The sequence below is a fragment of the Electrophorus electricus genome, chromosome 18, assembly GCF_041902795.1.
Source record: "Electrophorus electricus isolate QZ-2024a chromosome 18, ASM4190279v1, whole genome shotgun sequence".
NCBI classification, from domain to species: domain Eukaryota; kingdom Metazoa; phylum Chordata; class Actinopteri; order Gymnotiformes; family Gymnotidae; genus Electrophorus; species Electrophorus electricus.
Genome location: NC_137514.1, coordinates 5322090 through 5333019, shown reverse-complemented (window position 1 = coordinate 5333019; position 10930 = coordinate 5322090). Strand labels below are relative to the sequence as shown.

Below are 10930 nucleotides of genomic sequence, written 5' to 3'. Positions count from 1 at the left end.
GTGTTTCGGCCTTTAGGTGGTTGGTTATTTGGTAAGTCACGCTCACGCCCACGCCCACCTGCTTCAATTCCGCTCGCTACATTGTCATCACCCGTGCTTTCCGTTTGTCTAGTTAATGTTTTTTTCTACCTCGACGTCTTCCCCTTGCCCCTGTTCATTTTGCCCTTTGTGATTGTGTTTCCCTTGTTAATAAACTGCCCCCTGCACATGCATTCTGCCTCTCGCCTGTTCCTAAGGGAAATCGTTACACCACGTGACTCGCGGGAGGCGAGCGTTCTGTGACATCTTTGCCTTGGACTTCAACTGTGAAAGGCAATCTTGCTTTAGACCTTTCTCTCTCTCGTTGGACACAATTCTTCACAATTATAACAGTACATTTTCATTCCTTTGATAGCCATTATGGTTTGAGACACTTTCTCCTTTGTACTGTAGTCCAGGTCTGGCCCATATACTGTGCTAAAAGCTGGTGCTGTGTGTGTGGGTGGGTGTGTGTGTGTAATAGATCTTTTAAAGCCCCATAGATGGCCCAAGAAAAACCTAAATTTAGGTGATACCTAGCATATGGCCTTAGATAAGAGCAGACAATGAGCCACTGATCACTGTGATGAAGGTCAGCATCAGTAAGGTCAGGACGTTCTAGTGCCCCTTCAGCGCGACTTATAAACCCTTTATGATTAACGTCATAACTTTGAGTGGGTGTTACTGCTGTGACTCTTCCATTGCTATTTTTTTCTCGGTTTGTCATCGTCTGTCTGACGACCTCAAAGTCAGGCGGGTCCCAGCTGTCAATCATTCCGCAGTCTCTCTTGGTAAAGCGTAATTGAACACCTCTGAAAGAGAGAGGAAGAAAGTGATACAAGAATACATTTTTAAAGGAGAAAAAAGAGCCAGAAATTGAGCTGTCATGGTGAAGTAGGTCTATGTTGTTCATATTACAGTCATGGTGAAGTAGGTCTATGTTGTTCATATTACAGTCATGGTGAAGTAGGTCTATGTTGTTCATATTACAGTCATGGTGAAGTAGGTCTATGTTGTTCATATTACAGTCATGGTGAAGTAGGTCTATGTTGTTCATATTACAGTCATGGTGAAGTATGTCCATGTTGTTCATATTACAGTCATGGTGAAGTAGGTCTATGTTGTTCATATTACAGTCATGGTGAAGTAGGTCTATGTTGTTCATATTACAGTCATGGTGAAGTAGGTCCATGCTGTTCATATTACAGTCATGGTGAAGTAGGTCCATGCTGTTCATATTACAGTCATGGTGAAGTAGGTCTATGATGTTCATATTACAGTCATGGTGAAGCAGGTCTATGATGTTCATATTACAGTCATGGCGAAGTAGGTCCATGTTGTTCATATTACAGTCATGGTGAAGTAGGTCTATGTTGTTCATATTACAGTCATGGTGAAGTAGGTCTATGTTGTTCATATTACAGTCATGGTGAAGTAGGTCTATGCTGTTCATATTACAGTCATGGTGAAGTAGGTCTATGTTGTTCATATTACAGTCATGGTGAAGTAGGTCCATGTTGTTCATATTACAGTCATGGTGAAGTATGTCCATGCTGTTCATATTACAGTCATGGTGAAGTAGGTCTATGTTGTTCATATTACAGTCATGGTGAAGTATGTCCATGTTGTTCATATTACAGTCATGGTGAAGTAGGTCTATGTTGTTCATATTACAGTCATGGTGAAGTAGGTCTATGTTGTTCATATTACAGTCATGGTGAAGTAGGTCCATGCTGTTCATATTACAGACCATAAACACAGCTGATGAAGGACCTATGTCTGAAATGTTCTTTTTCTCTGGAAACTGTTCAAAAGAACATGTGACACAAAGGTCCTGGTTTTCCAGACTGGAATAAGACAAGATGCTGAAGTGCAGTCCTAACACTGACTGGATATCGTTAGTCACTATGTGAGGCAAACATTGTCATGTGCTTCTGTTTACAGCCCTCTTCTTACTGTTTCTAGTTCTACTTTCTAACACAACAGCACTTTCTAAAGCAGAATATGGATTACATTTGTTGTATTGCTTTGTTGTTCACCAGACACATCTATCTAGTTTTATTTAAAATCTTTCACATCAAGTTCTGTAAGTACTTTATTATTTCTGATCCGATTTTAATCTGAAATTATTAACAGTTCCAAACATTTATAGAAATATATCATGGTATAGTATATTAAAAAAGGGCAGCATTTTTATAATAGTGATATGTTTTTGACTATACCACTTCTGTGTATGCGTACAGGTAAGAAGACCAGTTATTGCAAGACATTTCTCACAGATGCATACAAAATTTCACCTGCATGTGTGAACAAGATAAGCAAGTACAGATGTTACCTCACTCGTACACTATGTATGTGTGCTTGTTAGGACAAACCGTCCATAAGAAACTAGAATTACGGCACGGTCCCTAGAGTCTCTGGAATGAATACTATTGTCATGAATGGACATCATCCTGGCGTCTCTGTTTCCATGGTTTCCCTGTCGCGTCTGTTTTCCTTTACTTCCTTGTTGTTCCGTTCCTTGGTTTCGTTTTCTCCGCCCCCTCGTCGGTTTTTCCACGCATATCATTACTTTCACACGTGTCTGGTTTAGAGTTGATTAGTTCATACATTTAAACCCTGTCTGGTTGCCTGTGTCTCTGTTGTTCATTGTATGTAAGTAGGTTCATTGATTATCCAAGTCTAACCGCTGTCTGTATTCCATGTATGTAAAGTCGTGTTTATTTTTCCTAGCCTGTATGTTTATTCTCATCTTTGTTCACTCAAGCCTGTGTTTCATTCTAGCCGCTGTTTGTGTTTATTAGTTGTTTGTGTAACCTAGCCCTTGGTCTTGTCATGTATCCTCATACTCTACGTGTTGGTAAACTGACCCTGGACTACCCTAACGACATGGACTTTGGATTTGCCCCTAATAAATCTCCGCACTTGCGTCCGCCTCCTTATCGCTCATCTTTACAACTATTGAATGGAATAGAATAATAATTATTATTAAAATAATAATAATATTTATCAAATTTATCTTAAACTCAAGGGTGCATTACAATATTATATGAAAGACAGGAGAAAAACTAAATCTGTTACAAAAAACCAAAAGCCCTCCACAATAACAGCATTATAATATTATTGACATTTTTTTTTATTACTGAATATGATCAATTTAATCCTCATTTTTACCATTTCCAGAGAATTTCACAATTCTTCGGTAGTCTAGTGCAGAAACTCAGAGAGACAGTTCTGATTTACACCTTTCTCTTTGGTTAGCTGCTCACACTTAAAATTGTTATTATAGTAACAGCAGTATATGTTTGGTCCTTGAATTGCTGTCATGGCTTCAAACACTTCCTCGCTTTTACGAGTTTTTAGGTCTTTGTTGTATATGTTTGTAAAAACCAAGGCTTTGTATCCTTCTGCTACATGTACAAATGTGTTTTTTAGGGGTTCATAGATGTTTTTATCGAACTTTGCATTTAGGCAATATTGAGTGCAGGGGCTTAGATATGTGTAGACGATGACACACTGATCATCCGGTTGACCACCGGTACTGGTATAGACAAAATGTTCTAACACTCGTTGTTCTGCATGGGTGTCAATTACTTTAGAATTAGCATTGTACACCCGAGTGGGAGTCGCTGCTGTGATCCTTCCATCACAGTATATGTCTCGTTTTGCCATCATCTTTCTGACGACATCGAAGTCAACAGTGTTCAAGCTGTCAGTTTTTCCTTCATTACAGTCCTTCTTGGTAAGGCGTAATGCAAAAGAAAACTGAACACCTCTGAAGAAGGAGGAAGGGAGACGGTCAAGAATACATTTTAACTGGCACAAAACTGGACTGCAAACAAACTTTCACTCAAATTGTGTATGTATTGCAGTCACATACTGGTTTTGCACAAACTCTCTGGAATTTAGTGGTCAAGCACTGTTCTATTCTTTATACACATTACATTGAACAATTTACAAGTAAATTACAAATTCACAGCAAAAAAAAAAAAAAATAATAATAATAATAAGAGTGATGGTGCAGATTAACACTCCAGAAAATAGATCAATAGAAATGTATCTATTACATGAGTATAATGTGTAAAAATCAGTAAACATTTTAATAGTAGTATTGCGCATTGTGACAAACTATGATGAATAGTTACCCTATTCTTAGATCCTCAGGAAGATTGTTATTCTGTTGATTAACTTCTTTTCTTAGTTGAGCTCGATCAATCCTGAAGAGAAGGTCATTCATCAATAGACACTCAAGAAATCTTGAGCACATTAAAACATTTGCGAATGTGACCAGCCAACTCTACAGGCTGGAAAAGAAGCTGGTTAAAAAAAACCACCACTTACTCCACAGAAGTAAGCAGGTCATACTGGACTGTGATTGAAAGTGAATCAATACTCACTTCTCCAGCATTCGTTCAATGATGATTGCCAAGTTTTTTTTTGTGATTCCATTATTATTGCACCCACATAAGAAGCAGGTGCATATAATCATAATGATAAAGATCCGCACCACTTTAAAGCATATGGTCTTCATCTGGGCCCCAAAGGTCATTAAAGTAAGAGACATGAATTCAAGCAGTTTACTTAAATGGCCGATGAAGGACTAACAATTATTTATCTATCTGTCTATACACACACATATATATAATGCTATATCTTTATCTCAGATGAAGCACACAGATTACATTATACAAAAGATAAAAGATCACACATTGTGGAAAAGTAACATAAAGGTAGTTTAAAGATAGTCGTGTTGACAAAAGAAACTTAATGCCACAAGTCCAAAACTGACCATGTAATTTCTGTTGGCCCTGGTGCACGGTGTCGGCTTCGGTGAGGTGAAGTGAAGTGACTATTTGCCTGTCAAAGAAGACCCATTATATTCCTTCACTGGAGGTGACGCCTCTTTCTGATCTGACGTCATCTACCTGTGTGTCTCTGCTTCTGCTTCACTCTCACCCTCTCAGTTCTGTCCAGATCTAGTCAAGGTCATTCAGATCAACTCAATTTTACTCACTTCGACACATCTAATGATTGCATTAAGCATAATATTGTCAAATGTATGTCCTCCCTTTATTCTGCTCTCCTTCTTTTATCTATTTGTCTTCCTCTCTCTCCCATCTGTGAAAGAAGGTGGCAGCCATGATGGACTACTATCCCATAAATGATGGACTACTATCCCATAAATGATGGACTACTATCCCATAAGTGATGGACTAGTATCCCATAAATTTTTAAATTGCGATTTCAGTGCCTCTCACAGATCCTAAGAGGTGTCAAATAGCAGTCTGCTGTTTTGAAACTTCACGCTCCGCTAGCCCACATAAGTTCTGCACATTTTTAAGATAATCTTGCCGACACCGTTGGTAAAGCATGTGTGGTAGTAATGATAGCAATAACTCTAGCCACATGTAAACATTTACTGCAGAAAACCAGTTATGTTTGCTTTGATTATTTGTTTGCAAATTCATGTTTATCCACCAGATACAAAATACAGGACCCCATTGACAACATTACTTTTGGCAGTTTTATTCTCCCACCCATTAAAACCTCCTTAGGGTCATAAAACTAGTCTGGATAGGTCTGGACACTTGGTCATGATTAGGAATATATTAAAAATTCTCTCTGGTCATAAATGTTTGTATATATCCTTATATGTTGTAGAGCTTTTAGAGGAATTGTATCTATGATGTGTTAATTTTACAACCCCCACCTAATAAAACCTGTTTTACTCCCAGCCTCTCCACTCCATAACACCTGCACAGCCACTGTGACCCCACCTCCGCCCAACTCCTGGCGCCCTAACATCCCATAACACCTGCACAGCCACTGTGACCCCACCTCCGCCCAACTCCTGGCGTCCTAACATCCCATAACACCTGCACAGCCACTGTGACCCCACCTCCGCCCAACTCCTGGCGTCCTAACATCCCATAACACCTGCACAGCCACTGTGACCCCACCTCCGCCCAACTCCTGGCACCCTAACATCCCATAACACCTGCACAGCCACTGTGACCCCACCTCCGCCCAACTCCTGGCGCCCTAACATCCCATAACACCTGCACAGCCACTGTGACCCCACCTCCGCCCAACTCCTGGCGCCCTAACATCCCATAACACCTGCACAGCCACTGTGACCCCACCTCCGCCCAACTCCTGGCACCCTAACATCCCATAACACCTGCACAGCCACTGTGACCCCACCTCCGCCCAACTCCTGGCGTCCTAACATCCCATAACACCTGCACAGCCACTGTGACCCCACCTCCGCCCAACTCCTGGCGCCCTAACATCCCATAACACCTGCACAGCCACTGTGACCCCACCTCCGCCCAACTCCTGGCGCCCTAACATCCCATAACACCTGCACAGCCACTGTGACCCCACCTCCGCCCAACTCCTGGCGCCCTAACATCCCATAACACCTGCACAGCCACTGTGACCCCACCTCCGCCCAACTCCTGGCGCCCTAACATCCCATAACACCTGCACAGCCACTGTGACCCCACCTCCGCCCAACTCCTGGCGCCCTAACATCCCATAACACCTGCACAGCCACTGTGACCCCACCTCCGCCCAACTCCTGGCGCCCTAACATCCCATAACACCTGCACAGCCACTGTGACCCCACCTCCGCCCAACTCCTGGCGCCCTAACATCCCATAACACCTGCACAGCCACTGTGACCCCACCTCCGCCCAACTCCTGGCGTCCTAACATCCCATAACACCTGCACAGCCACTGTGACCCCACCTCCGCCCAACTCCTGGCGCCCTAACATCCCATAACACCTGCACAGCCACTGTGACCCCACCTCCGCCCAACTCCTGGCGCCCTAACATCCCATAACACCTGCATAGCCACTGTGACCCCACCTCCGCCCAACTCCTGGCGCCCTAACATCCCATAACACCTGCACAGCCACTGTGACCCCACCTCCGCCCAACTCCTGGCACCCTAACATCCCATAACACCTGCACAGCCACTGTGACCCCACCTCCGCCCAACTCCTGGCACCTTAACATCCCATAACACCTGTGCACAGACTTCCACCTCCGCATTCAAGGAGTTTTGTGCACACTAAGTTATTTGTAGGGTGTGTTGTGAAGTTGGTTGATCTCTTTGAAGTAGGCTAAATCCAAACTCCCCCCACTTTTCTTGTACATGTCCAGACATATTGTGGACCTTTCAGGATTATTGTAAATTTGATGTGTTAATTTTATAGCCCCAATAAAACTTCCTAGGTAAACATTTTTTCCAAGCAATACCCTGAGTAATAAATGTGTTTTGAAGTTGGTCTATTTATTTGACATATGTGAAACACCTAGACTCTTTCTTTGATTTGTACAGGTGTCCACATGTTGGTGGAATTGGATTTTTAAAGTGTTCAATTTATATTCTCCCCAATAAAATGTCCTTAGTAAATGCTTCTTTTCTCCAAACACTGTCCTGTTATAAATGTGTTTTGAAGTTGGTCTATTTATTTGACTTAGACTAACTCCAAACTCCACCTTTCTTGAACATGTCATATCATGTTGGGGGGGGGGGGGGGGGGGGGGGATATTTTTAATGTTTTAATTTTATAACAGCTGGTAAACATTTCCTAAATGTTTGTTTTCCCCAGACACATGGTCTGCATGGTAAATTTAAGGGCATTTAAGGGCATGTTAATAAAACCTCCTTAGTAAACATTTGTTTTCCCCGGACACATTGTGTGCATGGTAAATAGACATTTATGGGCATGCTAATAGAACATCCTGTTTAAACATTTGTTTTAACTGGACATGTGTGCATGGTAAATAGACATTTAAGAGTGTGCTAATAAAACCTCCTTAGTAAAACTTAGTTGTCTCCAGACACCATCCTGTTATGAATGTGTTTTGAAGTTCAACTATCTCTTTGCCATAACTCTTCTTTTGCTTGTATAGGTGTCCACACACTTGTGGAAATGTATCTTTGAAGTGTTTACAAATGTGGGTAAAACTTACTGAACATTTGTTTTCTCTAGATACCACTCTGTTATATTTTAGCCTTAATTTTATTAAAGAGGCTTACTAAAAACATATACAAGAATTTATGACCAGAAAGGATTTTTATTGCATACTGTGGTGGAATTTTGAATAAACAGCAAGTCAGACGTGATTAAGAGAGTAATTTAATAAAGAAAATAAGACATACAAAACACAACTGTGTGAGAGCTAATGCTCTGAAGCAAAAGCTCTAAAGGGGTAGACTGACTCTGCTCCTTATATCTAAACTTCACTTCCCCCAGGGAGGGGTGCTCGGTCATCCTATTTACCCATTTCCTGCTCCTTATTGCGATGAACATTCCTGCAGTACCAGTGCACTCACCAGAACAGACACAATTTGCAAGATAAGATAAGCCTAATCCCTCTTTATGACACTTGCAGGTCACTACACAGGCAGGTCATAAAGCAACATTCCAACAGTCGCTTTGTTCACACAATATACAGAGACAGAGTATGCAGACTAAACTATTCATATAGGATTACACAGAGAAAGGATTAACATGATTATATATGAATCACATGATAATACATGATCGAATAATAATTTCCATCACACTTCCCCCTTTTGATTCTTATACAATCATTTGTAATTTCATTCATTGTAGGGTTTAATAATGTTCTTAGTCTATAGAAGTCTTCGTCCTGTGCGTCGGGATCCTTTATACTTGTCTGCGCTGCCAGAGTCATCGCGTCGGTCAATTTGCTCTTCATGGTTACTAGTCGTCTGTAGGGCTCTCAGGTGCTTTTTTGCAGTGGGTATGGTGTACCCAAGTTACTCTTCCGTTGGTTTTGACAGCAGTGTTGTTCGTCAGTAGTCTTTGGAACGGCCTTCTCCACCTGGGTTAACTCCACTGCTTCCTTCTGAAGTCTTTAATCAGCACCCAATCACCTGGCTGATGCATATGGAGGGGAATATCCGTCACCTCAGGTAGGACTGCCTTCACCTGCTTAGACACATGGGAGAGAGATTTCAAGTTTCAAGTTTCAAGTTTGGTTTATTCGTCACATACATAGTCATACACAGTATAACTCGCAGTGAAATGGTGGAGAGTGCTCTGTCCAAATTGAGGAAAAGAAAACAGGGGTGCATAGAGAAAAATAGATATTCTCTATATGTGAAATATATATATGCAAGATAAATATATATATTCTATGTATGTACAAAATATATTAACAATGTATGTACAATATATGTATATTATGATTATATACACAATGTACAATGTATATGGTTGTGTATATATGTACACAATCTACAGAATGTACAGATCCATTTCGTATAATAACATATCTACAGTTGTTGTGTAACAAGGTAATTGAATATAAATATATATATAGAGATATACAGTTATGTTACATGGTGGTGGTGGTCCCCACAGTTTATCAGTTTCCCTGATTCAGGGCCGAATGGCCTGTGGGAAGAAGCTCCTCTTCAGTCTCTCTGTCTTGGTCTTCAGGGAGCGAAAGCGCTTCCCTGACCTCAACAGAGAGAAGAGTGTATTGTTGGGATGGGTGGGGTCCTTCACAATTCTCCTGGCCTTGGTCTGGCACCGCTTGTAGTAGATGGTCTGCAGGTCAGGAAGTTCCGTGTGAGTGATGCGCTCTGCTGAACGCACTACCCTTTAGAGTGCTTGTCTGTCCTGCTTGGTGCTGTTCCCAAACCAGACTGTGATGTTCCCCGTGAGGATGCTCTCGATAGTGCAGGTGTAGAAGTTCCGCAGTACCTTGGAGGGCAGTCTGAAGTCTCTTAGGCGTCTGAGGTGGTAAAGACGCTGACGAGCCTTCTTTGCCAGGGAGTTGGTATGGCGGGACCAGGACAGGTCCTGCGAGATGTGAACACCAAGGTACCTGAAACTATCTACTCTCTCCACCGTGGTTCCACTGATCCTCACAGGTTGGTAGTGCCGCTCCTGCTTCTTGCTGCAATCCACGATCAGCTCCTTTGTCTTACTGACGTTTAGGAGGAGATTATTTTCCTGGCACCAGTTTTCCAGGTGTTTAATCTCCTCCAGGTAGACCCTCTCATCGTTGTCCGAGATCAGACCCACGACAACGGTGTCGTCAGCAAACTTGACAATGATGGTGGAGCTGGAAGTGGCTGTGCAGTCGTAAGTGTGCAGTGAGTAGAGCAGGGGGCTTAGGACACAACCCTGAGGAGCTCCAGTGCTGAGGGTGAGGGTGGATGAGGCACAGTTGCCCACCCGTACTGATTGTGGTCTGTCTGTTAGGAAGTTGGAGATCCAGTCGCACAGGGATGTATGCAGTCCTAGATCCCCCAACTTAGTAGTGAGTAGGGAGGGGATGATAGTGTTAAATGCTGAACCGTAGTCGACAATTTGTGCAGAGACACACAATACTGCAAAAGTGACTCATTGATCAGGTTAGTGTCCCAGTCGGGCGGTTCTATCCCTGTGTTGGGAGGCCGTCCAAACACCATCTCAAAGGCTGATAAGCCTGTACGTGCCTGTGGCCTGGTTCGACATTGCCACAGGACTAGGGGGAGACATTTAACCCAATTCATGCCTGTTTCCTGCATCAATTTAGCTAATCCTCCTTTAATGGTTCCATTTGCCCTTTCTACCGCCCCTCCTCTAGCAGGGTGATAGCTGCAGTGTTTTCTCATATCCACTCCTAGGTATTTAGTCAGAGCTTTTAACCCTTCGTGTATGAAGGGTGTTCCGTTGTCACTGGACACTCGTTGCGGCAACCCCCATCGGGGAATAATTTCTCTCAGTAGCGCTTTTGCTACTGCATCACTATCTTGTTTTCCCGTTGGGAAGGCCTCCACCCACTTAACTAAACATGCACACACACACAAGCATTGATGTGGACAGGCTCGCATCCTTTTATTAAGCCCACATCATTTTTTCCCTGTGCCCATA

At 42.5% G+C, this 10930-nt stretch overlaps 1 long non-coding RNA gene across 1 annotated transcript; it reads right to left on the bottom strand.

The window, feature by feature from the left end:
* Nucleotides 1–2106: 2106 nt before the first annotated feature.
* On the bottom strand, nucleotides 2107–4859 carry LOC145652079 (uncharacterized). The gene is made up of 4 exons (XR_014118282.1): nucleotides 4808–4859; nucleotides 4416–4549; nucleotides 4164–4235; nucleotides 2107–3793 (listed from the first exon to the last, which is right to left on the bottom strand). It is a non-coding gene; the product is annotated as an uncharacterized LOC145652079 (long non-coding RNA).
* Between the last annotated feature and the right edge of the window lie 6071 nt (nucleotides 4860–10930).